At 43.8% G+C, this 16,029-nt stretch overlaps 1 long non-coding RNA gene across 2 annotated transcripts in view; it reads right to left on the reverse strand.

The window, feature by feature from the left end:
- The window catches only part of LOC115496129 (uncharacterized), a 150,354-nt gene that overhangs the window by 68,458 nt on the left and 65,867 nt on the right, over positions 1 to 16,029 (reverse strand). For both annotated transcript variants that reach the window (XR_012057095.1, XR_012057094.1), the window contains one exon: positions 4,185 to 4,249. This is a non-coding gene — a long non-coding RNA (uncharacterized lncRNA). The remainder of the gene's footprint in view (positions 1 to 4,184; positions 4,250 to 16,029) is intronic.

Here is a 16,029-nt window from a genome sequence, read left to right on the forward strand (position 1 = left end):
CAAGCCAGCAATGAAATCATGGCTTGAGCAACGACTTTGTGCCACTAGGAGAATCCTGTGGGGAGCAGATGTGGAAAAAGGGGGGCTCAGCCTGGAGTTTTCATACTTAGGAGCACAGGCAGGGAGCCCAGCTAAAGAGCTGAGGGGGGATGATTTATGAGGACACAGCTAAATGGTTAAACAACAAGTAAGGGCAGACATAACAGTCTACAAATACCCACAGGAGTAAATGCCAAGGAGTGTGAGGAATTTTTGGAACAGCAAGATAAACTTGCCAAGACTGAGGTGCAGTGGCTTGTGACACACTTGGTCAAAGAGCTGAAGTTTTGTTGGTTGTGACTGGCTTGGGCAAAGGACAGGCAAGGAACAAACCTGGGATGTACAACAGGTGAAAGGGATTATTCAACTCTTCCATGTTCATGTGAGCTCCAGGTCTCCATCACCAGAGAACCTACTGGCAATGTTCACCAAGGTGCAGGAGTCGGAGACAGGATTTTGGAGCCCTCTTGTAGCTGCTTCCCCCCTTTTCACGGTAGCAGCAATTACAAGTGTGATTTAATTGGTTTCAGGTTGATTGTACAGATGAAGAAGTCACACAGCTGCTGTTGCATGACACTCAGACCTAGAAAGACTGTCCATCACAGCAGTGTCACTACAATTAACATCCAATTTGCCCTGGATAAAGGATGAGTGCTAAAACTGTACCTTATCTATGCCCACTTCACCCCCTGAAATAGCTCTCAACTAGACTAGAATTTGTTCTGTGCTGAGCACCTGCATGAGGGGTGAGATCCAGCACCAGGTCATGTTTCAGGGAGAGAAAGATTTCAGCAGGAGGCCTGGGGGATGTGCCTGATGCTCCACACGAGGGAAAAGAGCTACTAGGGCTACACTCAGCAGGAATGCAAGGGAAAGGGAAGGAATGCAAAGCAAAAAATGGACCAAACAAAAAGGACCTTTGAGTTTTGGTTCACAGCGTGACATTGCAGCTGTGGCAGGGTCAGGAAAAAGAGACAGCAAGGTAGAAAGGGAGAATGGGATTGGCTCTGAATCCCTTAGATTGCAAAATTATTGCCTCAAAGAAGGAAATAAATAAAGGTAAAGGGGAGAAAAGAGCTCATACACAGTCCTGAATTGTGGTAAGAGGGAGAGGAAAGGGATAAAACAAACCAAAGGCACAGCCACAGGAAACAAATGTAGTCCTAAGATATCTTCTATCTCCCTTTTTTTCTGACAGATGTCCCATTCCCAGTCCCTGGGGATTGGTTTGAGAACTCAGGAGGATAAAGCAGTTTCCTTACTCCTTCCTGCCTTGATTGAGACACTGGCTACTAACATGGAGAGTTGCTTAACTCAGGGCAGGAAACTAATTCCCACTTAGTCCTGAAAAACAACCCCAACACTGGTGTTCAGTAAAGAGGAGCCACACAACTCCCATGGTGAGGAGGGCACTGACAAAAACCCAGGGAAGCTGCAGGGGATTTATTTTGGCTGAGCATCTTTAGGTAGTCAAGGGATGGCTGTGAGGTTTCAATACAAGCACAGAATCAAACACTGCTAAAGTGTCCCAAAGAGAAAAGATGGATTTCAGAACTACCTAACAACAAACTCTGCTTTATCTGCCATTTTAAGGCTTGGAAAGAGCTGACCATCCTCAGGGACATGCCACTAAATATCACAAAAACATCTCAAAGTATTTTGGAGATTTAGGTGTTGATTAATAAGACATTATTTTGGTTTACAGGTTTACAAGCTGAAGAAGCTGAGGAATTCTTTTTGCCAAAGGTTTACGATGGCAGACAAAAAATTACTGAGTAAGAAAGGCCTTGTAATTAAATGCTTAACTTGAGATTCAGGTTCTTCTTCTCACTTTAATGCCTAAAACACAACAAGAAGTGCCATATATTTCTGTAAACACTGCATTCCTTACAGGAACAGGGTACAGTGTACAATTCCCAGTCCTTGGCAAGCTGTCAGGCCCCTACAGTGGGAAGAGCTGCCTGACTATGCAGAAATGTCATTCCTGTGGTAAATATTTCTAAGAAAATTCAGGTAGTGGCATGGTACCCAGAATTGTGCCAGGGACCGATTTTGATTCTATTGTGTTTGTTTTCTTGCTGAAGAAGAAAAGTGTTTTTTACCTCCCAGACCTCTGTGGGGCTTTTTCTTTTTCTCTTCAAGGTTTTATAGAAAACTCCTGAGCAGGAAGCTAAAACAATTACCTGAACAGAGCCAAACAGTCTGTAAACTTTGACTCTCTCAAAGAAGCATTTTTTGACGTACAACAGTTTCCAATGCAGCAGACACCTTCTGCCCTTTAGTTTTTTGGTGTGTTACAACACATCACACTGAAAACTCAGGTAGAACACACAAAAAAAAGAAAACAATCCTAACAGTGAATCCTTTTCTGGATGTTTATGGCAACCCATAAAGTTGCTGAAACACGCCTGCTGTATTTTTAATTGTCATTTTAAATGCCAAAACCCAGAAGTCCTGCTCATATTGTACGTGAACAAAGTGTCTGCTTATGTTCAAACCCTCAGGCACTTTAACTCCGCTGCACACAGAGAACGTTGTTCAGTTTGGTTTTACAATTTTTGCCCGTGTAGAAGGAGCTCTAACATCCCAAGAAAATAAATGTACATTGAGGAGCAAGGGGCGAGATCCCAGCTGGAACCTCCCCGAGCCTTGGATCAGTTTCAGCAGCGGTGCGGCCGAAAACGCCGCTGGTTTCTTGTCCATTTACAAGAGCTACACGCGGAACAGCACACAGCAGACTCACTGACGTAAGGCACAGGTGAGTGCATGTCTCAGGTCCAGCTCTGTGCCTGATCCACAGGGAATATCATTCTGTTATCCACAGGGAATAAATTCTGTTCCAGCCAGACTTCAGAGCCATTGCTGCTGCAGCCCTGGAGGAACCTGGGCTGAACCCTGAACCATAACAGACTTCTGTGTGGGTTACGAATTTGGGGCATAAAATGAGGGTCTTTTTATTGATTCCAGTGAATTTCATACCAAGCCTCCATTGTTCTGCCCCAAAGAATAAACCATTAGAGGATTTATAAGCTAATTTGTTGGGGTTTTTTTCTTTCAAAGATTAAACAGGAGCAGATCGTAATTTCCTTTAAATGCATCTATTATTCATGAGTATTCAGTAAGTTTTATTATGGGCTTAAAAGCAACAGCATATATATCTTTATACTCAATTCCAATCTCCTACATGGGCTGTGAAACTCACATTTTATGTTTAGTTGTGATTGACCATGAAAGTCAGAGGGTAGTAAGTGTTCCCTGAGTAAAGACACAGACAGGTATCTGGCCAATGTTCATTTTTCACCTTAGTTTTCTGTAAATAATCTTACATGCAATTTTGCCACTTCCTCTCTGCAGGAATCTCTGGGAGCAGGTTAGCAAACTGTGGCTTGCAGAGGGCTGACACAGTATTTATGAACAGAGAGGAAGTAAATTAAATTCAGCATTTGATTCAACATTGGAGAAAAGCTTTTTGCAGTGTTTAATCACAGTAACAAGAGGAGGTGCAGTCCCTCCTCTAGCCCAGCCTTATTACCAGGAAAGGAAATTTGTGCTGAGTTAGGACTGAAAACAAGAGGTCAAAGAAAGAGACACTTCATTTCTGTGTCCATCCCATAATGCCAGACTGTAACAGCTGCCACTATTTGTAAATGTGCACAAGAGGGAGGGATAGGTGAAAAAATGAAGCCACACACAGAAGGTAACACCCTTTTTAAGCAACCACCACTTTTTGCAATGACCTGTTCAAGGGTCATTTGGGGCTTTCCTTCCCTTGGACTCTGGGTTTCCTGAGAGGAAGGAGAGTTGAAATACAGGAACCAGTGGCTGCACACCATTTCCAGCAGTGTAGGAGACTTTCCTCATTGACAGAGGTTTAGGAACCACATCTGAATCTCCAAACTTCCTGGTGTTCTCCCTTTGAAAGGAGGGAAGATGGGGGAGGAGATGGGTGGAGAGGGTGAAGAGGTGGTTCTGTCCTTTGAAAGGCCTTGCAGGCACAGCAAAACTGCTCCCAGACCCTCAAATCTACAGGGAAAATAGGTTGTGATACGAGTGGGAAAGACGAAGAGATGTTTCAGCTAACAAAACATGCTGGACTAGCAGCACACTTCTGCCTAAAAAGCTGTTTATAATGAACAATTACTTACAGTACCACGGCGAGATCATTGGAGGACTCAGACACTGAAGAGCATCTGGTTCATCTGGGTGAGGCCTGGAAAACAGTGTCACATATCAGAAAACACACCAACAGCTGATGGATTTTTTGTGAGGGCTGTTGGAAGGGGAGGAAATGTTCAAACTCTGGCTGCTGAGCCACTCTGATCTAATCCTGGCCAGGGAGAAGAAAATCTGTCCCTCACTAGATCTGATAAGAGAAAAACTTCAGCTCCCTGGATAAGAACATCAGTTTGGCTGGGTTGTGTTGCAGATCACTTTTCCTCCTTTCAAAGGGTTAATGGGACCCCAGAGATAATAAATGGATTAAGCAGCTGTGTAGGTGCTCAGGAGATGAATCTAGGTTGATTTTTCACAAACTTAACCTATGCACAGTGAGTCATAATTTGCACCTTGCGTCACTCAATAAATGGGTCTTTTAAAAGTCAACCCACTGTGAATGGGCTGTGAGCTCTCCAAAAGCAAGAATTCTGCTCTCCTGCCCACAGGAGGATCAAAAAAGCTTTTCTCCCTAGGTTACAGTGTGATGGCAATAATAGGGACCAAACAAACAACTCCATGTTTGTGTGTTTGCCACGTCGCCATTTAAAGGTCAAAAGGTTTTTACTGAAACAACAGTTTTTGTTTCATGAAAGATGAACTCTTAATCATAAATGTGTATTCATCTCATTGCTTCTCCTGCTGTGCCTTGCAACGCTGCTTCTTTATTCAATTATGCCTCACATCAACTTTTTAATTAATACCTAAATGTTAGGAAAACCTTGAAAGTTTTGATAAATAACATCTGCTTTTGTGCATTTCAACTGTGCACTTCTGTGAGAAGGAAATGTTTCTATTTCGTAGTCAGCCAGGGGAAAGAAAAGCAAGTAGAAAGGATGTCTACATGTTCACAGGGATCTCAGCGCTGAGCAGACAGAATAATCATCTTTTGTTGAATACAAACCTAACGAAAAACAAATCCAACAATACCCTTTTGTTCTGAGCAAGAAAGGCAGGGCTTTAATAGTCTTTAAACGAGATAGAAAATTTCCATCCAAATGGAACCATGGAGTAGGTAGACACATTACAATGTTTTGGAGTTCAGTGATTAAATTTAATACTGTGCCAAGCAGTGATTAATTGATGAAGGGCGTTCAAAACTAGAATAGAAACAAGGGAATTGTGGCTCCAGTTTAGCTCAGGGCCTCTCGAGCAGTTTGGTGTTCAGCTTTCTACTTTAATAGCAGTGTCAAACAAACAAAAAAAAAAAATTGGTTTGATTTATTTCCTTAAGGAAACTCAGTGCAACTGTAAGCACATAAAGCATCAGCATTCAGGGCCAGACCCCAGAAAGGACCTGAGGTACCAACCAAAGCACAGAAATACATCCTTTTCTTCAGTACTTTTCCAGCTCCCTACGTCCGTGCCTGCACTCAGGGTACTGGTACATGTGAATCCTATTAGTAGGCACTGAATTTTCCCAAATCACTGTGCAAGAGACCCTAAATTAAGGCTTCTGAATCCCAGCCTCAGAGCTGGGTGCCTATGCCCCTTGTAGATCTTTGCCTTAGTGCATTAAACCCCTCGATGAGCCAAATATGACACATTGTCTTAACACTGCACAAAGATGACAAATCCCCCTGGAGAACAGGAGAATAAATCCCTTTTAAACTTGGCTGTGATCTCTCCACTCACAAACTCAGCCTGGTGGGTACAGGTAGATCAAGCTTTGCAGAGAATTAGCAAGTTTATCTGCTGGGTTTCTCAAATGGAGAATTACCCCCTAAATTCTGACCAGAGACATTTAAAGGAATTAAATATTTTACTTCAGTTTCTGTTCTATCTTCATATGGACTGTTCCACCACATCCCAGCATCTCAGTGCCTGAAGTCCTGGGCAAAACTCACATAAGTCTCACAAAATATAATGAAAATTAAGCTGAGATCTTTGTGCTGCAGAAGACATGCCAGTTCTTTTCTTCTTCCTTTCCTGTCATCACCTGTTCCTACAGTCCAAGCAAAGACCATCATCATTCTAATTTAAGCAAGTTCTCTTAAATTAATATCTATTTTGGCCCAGACCTGCTCTTTGCTGCATTAGTATAAATCTTTTGTCTTTTAATGGACTTTCTCCAACTATATTCTGGTCTAAGCAAGATCAGAATCTTATTTTGGTGATAATTTGCAGGGTTATGCTAAAGGTCAGAATTGTGCCATGGATCTTGGTGAGATATCATTGATTCAAGGGGGAAAGAATTTACTGTTTTGATTTACTATAATAGTAACATGATTTTTTTTTAAAAAAATGATAACTTGTAGATAATGTTTCAAGCTTCTCATTGAAATTTTAAAATCCACCCATCAATTGACAATAATTACTCACCAAGCATATTAAGTATTCCAAGAAGTGTGGATGTGGCACTTGAGGACATGTTAGTGATGAACAGGGTGATGGTGCTGGGTTGACAGTTGGATTTGATGATCTCAGAGGTCTATTCCAACCCTAACAACTCCATGACTCTATGTTATGTGTGCCAAGTTAGTTGCAGCTTTCACTACAAGAAAGTAAAACAAAAAAGTCTAGGAAAAACTGTGTTGGAGTCTCTTTAACACTTCAAATGAATGCTTGTGTAAAGCTCCTCTCAGAATCTCCAGCACAGGAGACTTCCCTGACTGCCAGAAGGCCTGGGAGCTTTTCCCATCAATGTGAGAAGCAAGAGATTTGCACCTTAAGAAAAATTTCCAACTTACTCTTCGTGTATTATTTGTGCTCCAGGTGGTGGTAAGACATAAATCCTGGAAGCTCTCTCCACAATGCTCAAATGCCAAGAAATGGAGCAGTTTACTGGAACAGCAGCAGTTCCTGGTGCCTTTGCAATGCCAGTTTCAACTAGAAAGGTACAGTATTTTATATTCTGAGAAGCTGAGCTAGACCCTTTTGGCAAAGACTCTGTCTGCCTAGCAGGGGTGGGGTAGGTATTTACTATCTCTGTAATGACTTCCTACTGCAAGTGGGTCAGGTAATTCAAATAACTCACCAGGACTGCCCTTGGTGGAGTCTGGTGAAGTCTCGCCTGTGAGTAAATAGTCCCTGAGCTGCAGAGGGCACATCCTCTGCCATGTGATGTCTCAGCCGCTTCCTGGCACTGCCCCTCCAACAAATCCTTCACCTTCTCTCCCTCCCATTGTCATGGTTTCACTGCTGGGGCTGCTGCTGCTGCACTTTCTGCTGTCAGGGGCCTGCTGTGACCTGGAAAAATACCTGCTGAAAAAACCAGTCAAGTACTTCAGTGTCACCAGGGCTCCTCCTTTCTCTGCCTCCAGTTTGTCTGCTCTGCTTGCCCAGCTCCAAACCAAATGTTTCAGCACCCAGCCTGCACAAATAATCAGTTTTTAAACAAAAACTGCAGCAGAAGATCAGTTTGTTGCCTGCAATCAGTGCAGTGCTTGGCTTTCCCTCACACTGAGCCTTGATGCCTGATATTCAGACACATGGATCATGTTCGTGCTGGCATTTGGAGGGGAATAAAAGGCACGGGGTGTGTGTGGTGGGAAATCCCAAACTCAGCAAGATTGCAGAGGTGCTGCCTTGAGAAGAGAAGAGAAGGATGCCCTTCACAGAGCAGGGAGACAAAACAATTCCTGCTCCAGCTGGGGACAAATGATCCAAATCTCAGCCCAGGAGCACAAACACCATGGGCTGGAGAGAAAAACAAGCAGGATGGGACTGCCTGGGCTAAAGCTGGAATGGGACAATGAACTCCAAGGTGCCAGTGGAGCAGAACTGATCCCAGGGAGAGCCCCCGGGAGCGCTCGTGCATTTTGGGACCATTTTGGTTCATTTGGGTGCAGCCCTGGCTGGGCTCTGGTGCTGCCCAAGGTGGACCCATTGAGGCCTCCTAATAAATCCCTAATTTATTCTTTGACTTTATTCTTTTCTGTCTAGTTTCTGTGCTAAGTCAGCCGTGACAAGGCATCCATCCCAGTGGCTTTTCCCCACAAACCCAGCAGTGCATGAGTCAGGACACAGAGCTGACTCTAAGAGCAGGAGCTAAGGGAACACTTTGCTGTAAAACTTTTCCTCCAAGCTCCTCCACCTCCCATCAAGGCCAAAGACTCTCTCAGGGCCTGGAGCACCCATCCTGACCGAGCCAGGCCTGCGCTGGGCAGACGTGAGGCACACGATGCACGCCCCGAGCGGGAAGGTGGCCCACAGACCCCGGCACTTCTGAGCAGGGCTTTGAAAAGAGTTTCCAAGGGCTCTGCACAAAAAGTCCTTTCAAAAGTGCTCCATAAAACACACCTGAAGAAAGCCCGTTAGCTCTGCGCTCTCTGTTTAGCTCAGGTGTTGTTTTTTCACACACAGAAACACATGTACAGACTTAGTGCACCGTACAATGCCCCACTAAAGGCATCGAGTGCTGGTTATAACTCCATCCAAGATCAACAAGGCCTTTTTCCACAAGCAACCCTTTGTGTTTGGGAAGCCTTTGCCCTGAATTTTACTGTCTCCAAGTGAACCAACAGGTGCTCTGCAGTCAAACGTGAGCTATTTAAGTGCAACCTGCATAACAACTTCCCAGGCTGGCAGGCAACCTTAAATAGTAGTTAGGGGTTGGAATGGGTAAGTTTTGTGCAGACAAACAGAAACACTCCCAACAGGAAAAGAAGGGAGGGGGGAAGGAGGGAAGGAAAATGATATCTTTCTTGGTTTCCATTTAGTTTTCTCTTTCATATGTTGGCATAATAACCCTCAAAGAAGAGAGCAAGGTTCCCAAAACCAGACGCCGTGATAATCTGACATTATACAGTGGTTGTTCTTAAAATTTTCCAGTTTTGTTTTGGACAACAACATAATGTGCTGATTGTGTATGGGATATTCTCTTCACTTGCCCAGGACACAGATAGCCTTTACTGCTAGTACTGGAAGTATGTTATTTCAGACAAGTTGACTCTGGGGTAGGAAAAAGAAAAAGAGAAAAAGCCCTCTCAGCTACATGCCAGATGTGTCATTTTGCATTGTAAAGCCACACCACAATTTATAAGCCATGCAACTGCTCATTTGTGTACCATTCCCAGATCAGATTTTTAAGTCTGTTTCTAGGATCAGTGCATTGTAAGGCATAAAATGTGATGTTTATCAAACAAAAATCATACCCATTTGAGATGCTACACAATTACTCAAGGATCAAATTAATCCCTGCCTATGTGTTAAGTTTCCAGGCAGAGAGGGAATTGTGTTATTCAGGAGATTGTGATATTCCTATAAGTGATATCATTTCTGCTACTGGGATGTTTCAGTCTGCATAAAAACAAACTCTTACCTCTTCTCTGTCTTCTTCCCCTGTACAAGTACTGGCACTGTGGTTTCTTATTTTTAATCATAACTATTGATATTTGTGGGGCATGGGCAGGAGAGATACAGAAGAGAGATGTTCCTGGACACTGCTGGTTGTGAAACAAGAGAGTCACAGGGAGCAAATAACTCCCTAAGCATAGCACTTATGGTGTTATAATAACAAAAAGTAGATGTACTTTTATTGTGTGATCTTAACACAGGTTATAGCAGGCCTGATAACACACAGACATAGGAGCAGCCACTCCACTGAGAGCCAGCAGAGCTTAAAATGCTGCCTAAAAACCCACAGAGCATCCCAGATGCAGCTGGAGGACAGACAGCACCTTTCCATGGGCAATGGGACATTAATGGGACATGCAGATCTCTGCATGTGACCTGGCTCTGCTTGCACCAAAAAAAGGCATTTCTTGTGCACAAGTGGCTGGAATTCAATAGCACAGGGAGGGCAGATGAGATCACTTCACCTGGCTGGCCTGGCCTGCAGACAGAGCCAGCTCAGCTGGTGCAGTTTTGCTCTTTGAAGACCTGCTCAGTATCAGTTGTGCAATAGTTTATCAGCGTGGGCTGCTTCCGCAGATACGGTCGTGACCCTAAGAGTGGAAGAACTTGTTTTGTTGTAGTGGAGGGATTTTCCTGAACTAGGTTAAATAATATTTATTGAACTAAAGTCTGCAGTTGCTGGAGCTGCTCTGGATTGACAGGAGCGTGGCTGAGATCTTTCATCTTTTCTTTCATCTGCTACAATGCAGAAAATCACTGTCTGTTCATTTTTTGTGTTCCTTTAACCTTCAAACCAGAAACTCAGAACTGGCTTTTTGGGTCCCTTGATCATTCAGACAGAGAAATCTGACAATTCCTCAAACCACAGGAAACTTAAAAATAGCACTTGTTCCAGCACAGCTACACATTGTTGTTCTTGAAATCTGGGTTAGAAAATACTTGCAGGGTCTGAAAGAGAGAAGCCTGAAGCAGAATGTCTCTATTACTGCATTCCTTTATTTAAACAATTAACCCTGTGAACAGAAGAGCTGCTGAAGCTGGATTTGTTATTGATTTTGTCCCTCAAGACAAATTCCTACATGGATTCCCCAGTGTCTACTAAGTGTTTTTCCTCTACTGCAGTAGAGGGAGAGAGGGGGAAGCACAAGAAACAAAGACACAGCTTGGGCCTCTGCACTGTATTCAACTTTTTATTTTCACTAAACACCTGGGATTTTATTTTCAAGGCCTCTACCTTCAATTAGTAGTGTGGTAATTGGTAATTGGTAGTGTGGTAATTAACAGGTCGAAAAGGAGGAGAAATCCAGACATTTCTTTATCCTCTCTGCCCTGCAAGTTTTATCATCCGGGGAAGCAGGTGAGTGGTACAGGAACCCACTGGAGCATTCTACAGAGAACTTGTTAGGATTTCTTTTGGGAAAGCAGGACACAGGCCTCACCTGGCACTAATCAATAGCCTCTGCTGGATGCAGCAATCCTGTATTTATTTACCCTTCACCCTCACACTTCAGGGGGCAACCACACTGTTTCCCCTGGAGGAGAAGTCTCTCAGGCTGATCTAAACTCAGTTAACAGCTCCAGATTTGAACTCAGATGGACGTGACCACGAAGTGCTCCTCCCTGCTGAACGTGCCCACTGAAGGGTTTTATGAGCCCACACAGCAACTGCAGCTGCCTCCTTTGTCCTCACTGGAGCACACCTGGATTTAGGGATCTCCCTGGCCAGCAAAAAAAACCACTCCCTGTTGGCACAGTCTAACAAAACAATGAAATTAGAGCAATAGTTGTGTCACCTTAATCCAGCACAGGGACCTACCATTTCTTACTATGCATTTACCTATTTTAAGCAGTCCCTCAGTATGATACACTTTTCTCTTGCCCCTTTTCACACACTAGTTGCAATATTTGAATGACTTCCACTGCATTTTCAATTACAATCTGCTTGTGAAGAGACTACAGTGACTTGTTGATAATCCTTTTTAAGTACAGACTATCAGCAAGGTCTGCAAGTGTCCAGGCAGAAGCTACCCAGAGTGAAGAGGTTATGATTTGTAAATGATGTTTCTTTTCCACTGTAGGTGGATCAGTATGTATTTAGGAAAAAATCTTCTATCTTTTGGGAATGTTTCCAGTTAACTCCATGCTAACCACATTTGATTTGCTTGGTTCTGCTTCAGGAACTGAAAGTAGCTTGGCTCCAGCATTAAATAACCGAGCAGGAAATAGCAGAAGGTTTACCATGTACAGGCTGGCCAGGGGTGGAGCAACAGATTGAACTAAAAATACAGCAAAGATTGGTTTGGGGAGATTCAGATTGGTTCCAATTTAATTAGGAGATATACTAGCTCCCAGTGCTGGTGATTAAGTTATCTTCATTGAAAACACATTGACATATTCAAATGTCACCATGCTTCAAAAAGGGAAGTGTTGAGACATAAAAGCTTAATGCCCTAAAATGAGGATCTGGTCAAAAAATGCTTTCTGCACTTTGTCAGCCTGTCCCCAGGCCCTGCAGCAGGCAGGGTGCTTCCTCTGCCCCATCCCACACACAAGTAAAAGCATTAGAGGAAACTTGTAGCTGCAGCAGAAAATTCACTAATAGTGCTAATCTTATAAGTTTAATCATGGGTGGGGATGGATATTTATTTCTAAACTGAGAGAAAGATAGGAATAGTTCAACACTCATGAAAAGGGGCAAGCAAAATACAGTGCTGCAAATTCAATATAAATATACAATATATTACAGATAGAAATTTGGATGAATTTTTGGCAAGGCAGTAGTTGCAAAGTCCTTAGCAGCAGAGACTTTAGCACAAAAATATCCTTACAATAAATATTTAAAATCCTTCCAACTACCGTCCAATCTTTTTATGCCTTCTGATGAACACTGAGGCAGCATCAGTGCAATCAGTGAATCAAGGCAAAACCAGCAGAAAGAAAACCCAGTTTCAGACCTGGGTAGCAAAGTCTAGGTTTGTCCCTATATTATTCTTTCAACAGCAAATATTTTACTGTCTCCCAGTTGCATTCCAAACAAATGAATCCTACTCCAGATCTTAACTGGACTGCAAAAATAAAACCTCGACAGCTCATTTATTGATACAGTGAAATATCCAAACAAGTAATTTTATTGCTATGAAGGAAAATATAACAGCTGGAAAAATAAACCTCAAGCTGTCATTGAGAGTTTGGCTACAGAGACAAAAAAAAAAAAAAAAAAAAGTGAAATGGTTGAAACAAACAGAAAAAGCCTTTTCTGAGGAATGCTGAGAATGGGGTGAACCCCAGTTGCTCTGATTCCCGGCAGATCCATGTGGCTGTTCAGTTTGATGGATGAAGAGATCGGAAGTCAGGTGGGAAAGTGCCCCCCTGAAAGTAAATCCACATTGTATCTAACCCACTAGGGAGGGAAACTGTGGGAAAAAAATATTGTTGGCAGAGTCTGAGGCAGGAAAGCTGCCACACTATCCTGCTCTACTTGGGAGAAAAACAGGAGCCCAGATGTTAACGCAGGGTCTCCCTGGAAAAAGGAAAGGCAAAGAATACCTATCCAAGAAAGCTACTCCTACCATTATCAGCCTTCCCAGTTCTATTTAAAGAAAGCAAAAGGGCCAAGAGAAGAAGCTGTTTTGCAGCTCTGCACAAACAGCCTCAGATAAGGGTGGTACCAGGTGTCAGCTTGCCCTGCAAAGTCACTGAAATGTCAAGGATTGTTTTTCCTCTACTCCCTTTCTCTTTCCTCCGACTGGGAACTGCCAGTGTTTATTTAAAAGATATGCCTTGTATTTGGCAAGAATGCCAGCGGGGCAGACGTTAATGGATTATTCTCTGGGGCTGGCAGCCTGCCGGGGTGATAAGGATAGCCTGGCTGCCCCAAGCCCAGAGCCCGGCCATTAACAGCCCGGCCAGATGCTCTGCTCCACTTTCAAACCTGCCTCCAACTTTTATATTTGACCTAGAAAAATAATTAAATAAGTAGAGAGGCAGACTAGAGAGGGGCACTAATCCATCTGTGAGACCCAGGTCTGGTGCTCCTCTTTGGCAGTGGAGTGGAGAATTTGCTCCAAGCACCGTCCACTGCTCTGCCCTTGAACTGGATCTCAACCTTTGAGCCCTGGGCTCGCCTGCTGAAAGCAGCACAAGAGAGGGACCTGGTTGTACTGCTGCAGCTCAGCATGGAATGACAACCAAAGCAGAGCTGGTTTGAGCTCTGCTGGGCAGAGGAGCAGCCTGGCTCTGAGCAGAGATCCCCACAGTGATACCGTGAATGCCAGCACCCCCTGAGATGGCAAGCCTGAAGGAATAGGATGTTTTGTGTCTTGAGATATATTTAGATTAACATTGTTTACTATTAATCTTCTTCTCTGCAAAGCCCTTTCTTTCCCAACAGACAAAAAAAAAAAGCCCAGCATCACTCCCCCCCTGTTATCATGTGTTTTTTGGAAGATGACCTTTTCCGTGGCCCATCAGGCAGCACAGACTGTAATTAAGGTGCTCATAATACAATTTAGTAAAAGCAGGAGCTGGGGCACAGTAGCATTTACTGCCGTGATTGAAAGCCTTAAAAGTTATGAGGAAATGACCAAGTAGTAATTTTATCTATTTGGAGCTGGCAAAAAAAAAAAAAAAGAAAAAAAAAAGAAAAAGAAAAAGAAAAGGAACTTTGTGCTCATTTGAGAAGTTGGGCTGCCACTAATGAAGTCAGAGCAAATAGAGCTGCTTTCCTGCTTCTCATGAATGCAAACAACCAAGGGTTATCCCACACAGGTGTTCCCTCTAAAACAAAAATATGCACCAAGTTTTAGCTCCCTTTTTTTCCACCTGGATTTCTTTTTTTCTCACTTTAAACAGGACAAAAGAAACCCCCAGGGTCACATAGTGTTACCTCAGGAAGGTACCACAGCCCCACTTTGCTGGTGACCTCTCCTGGTTCTGATGTGGCCCACACTAAAATCAGGTTGAGGCCATGATAAAACCCTCATGTCAAGCTGTAAGTCATTCCATTCCAAGAGTGGCTGATACTTCCAAAGGAAATTCAGTGCTGAAATAAAAATACACTTCTTTTCTTCTGACATTTCATTGTTCCTTTGCACAGCCTCTCCTGAGGTTTTTAAACAGGATTGTTCTTTGAAACAGGATTCCAGCAACATCACAAAATTCAGACATCTGCAGCTGTAGAGTCATCCTCAGTCTCAAGGCCATCATAAGAGGAGTCAAGAGAGAACTACACAAGCCCAGACAGAACAAATCCAACAGCAACCTGAGGTCTGGAAGTTGGCCTGACTTTTCTGTTCTTTCCTTACTCTGATGGTAAAGCAGAAAATTCAGTTCCTGCCCTGAAACTTTTACTGGCTTGTCAACAGTGAAAGTTATTGAATTCTTGGATGTAGCTTTGTATTAGCATCAGTTCCTGGGGTGGTTATTTACCGTGGAGGTGCTTTGGTATCAAAGTGCCTTGGACTCACAGCCATGAATTACTGGAGCTTAAGAAAGGCAAGTCACCCATGGATGCAGTGCAAGGTAAATCACCCATGGGTGTAGTGAAGCTGAAGTCACCCATGGATGTAGCACAGAGTCTCCAGGTTGTGATGCCACAGGCAAAGCAGTGTGGAGAAAAAAGGAGCATTTCTGCAAAGTGGGATACACAACTCGGGCCTGTAAACACCATTTATTGTTGTTTCTTTATCTCTCACTAGGAGACAAAGCTTGTGTTCCTCAGCAGCAGTTTTACCACGACAAATAGCAATCTGACTCCATGGTATGACAGCTTATTCCTAGCACTGGGAGTGGGTGCACCGAGGCAGGACAGATGGAGGCTGTGCCACAATCAACATTCAGTGGGGTGTCTGTCCTCACCCACTCATCTGCCTGCTCATTCCTCTCCCACTGCTCTGGGACTGCTCTGACCCCACCCGTGAGCTGTTTCTTTCCTGCTGCCTCCTTCCTTGTTTTCCAAGAGCTTTCTTGCTGCCCACATGTGTCCCCTCCTCCTCTTGGACATACAGAAGCAACAGATTGCTGTGGTGTTGTGCTTTTGATCTAATGAGAGAAACTCCTACAACAATGATGTGCATGTGCTTCTTTCCTCATTATTTAGCAGGGGATTTGGATATACACATCTCCCCCAGGCTCCTGTTTTTTTCTGAGTCCTACCCTTACTGCCCCTGCTCTCTCAGCTTAACAAGCTTTTTTCTCCAGCCCTACACCTCCATATTTCTGCTGCTTCTCCCCCTGCCCTCTCTGCCTCCTGTGGCTGCTGTTCTCCAAGGAAAAACCTTTCACACGCAGCGAGGGCAGCAGGGATCTCAGTGTCACTCCACAGATGCTTACTAAGTTCTTACTCATCCTGTGTTTGTCCACGGCTGGAGTACAACACAGGGTTTCTCATTTCAGACACAAAAGCCTGGCTTTCAGGCAGGCAGGAGGGACTCCAGGGTCACTGCTGAAGCACCACTAGCACTGGTCCATTTTCTGTTATCC

Source organism: Taeniopygia guttata, chromosome 8 (assembly GCF_048771995.1).
Source record: "Taeniopygia guttata chromosome 8, bTaeGut7.mat, whole genome shotgun sequence".
Lineage (NCBI taxonomy): Eukaryota > Metazoa > Chordata > Aves > Passeriformes > Estrildidae > Taeniopygia > Taeniopygia guttata.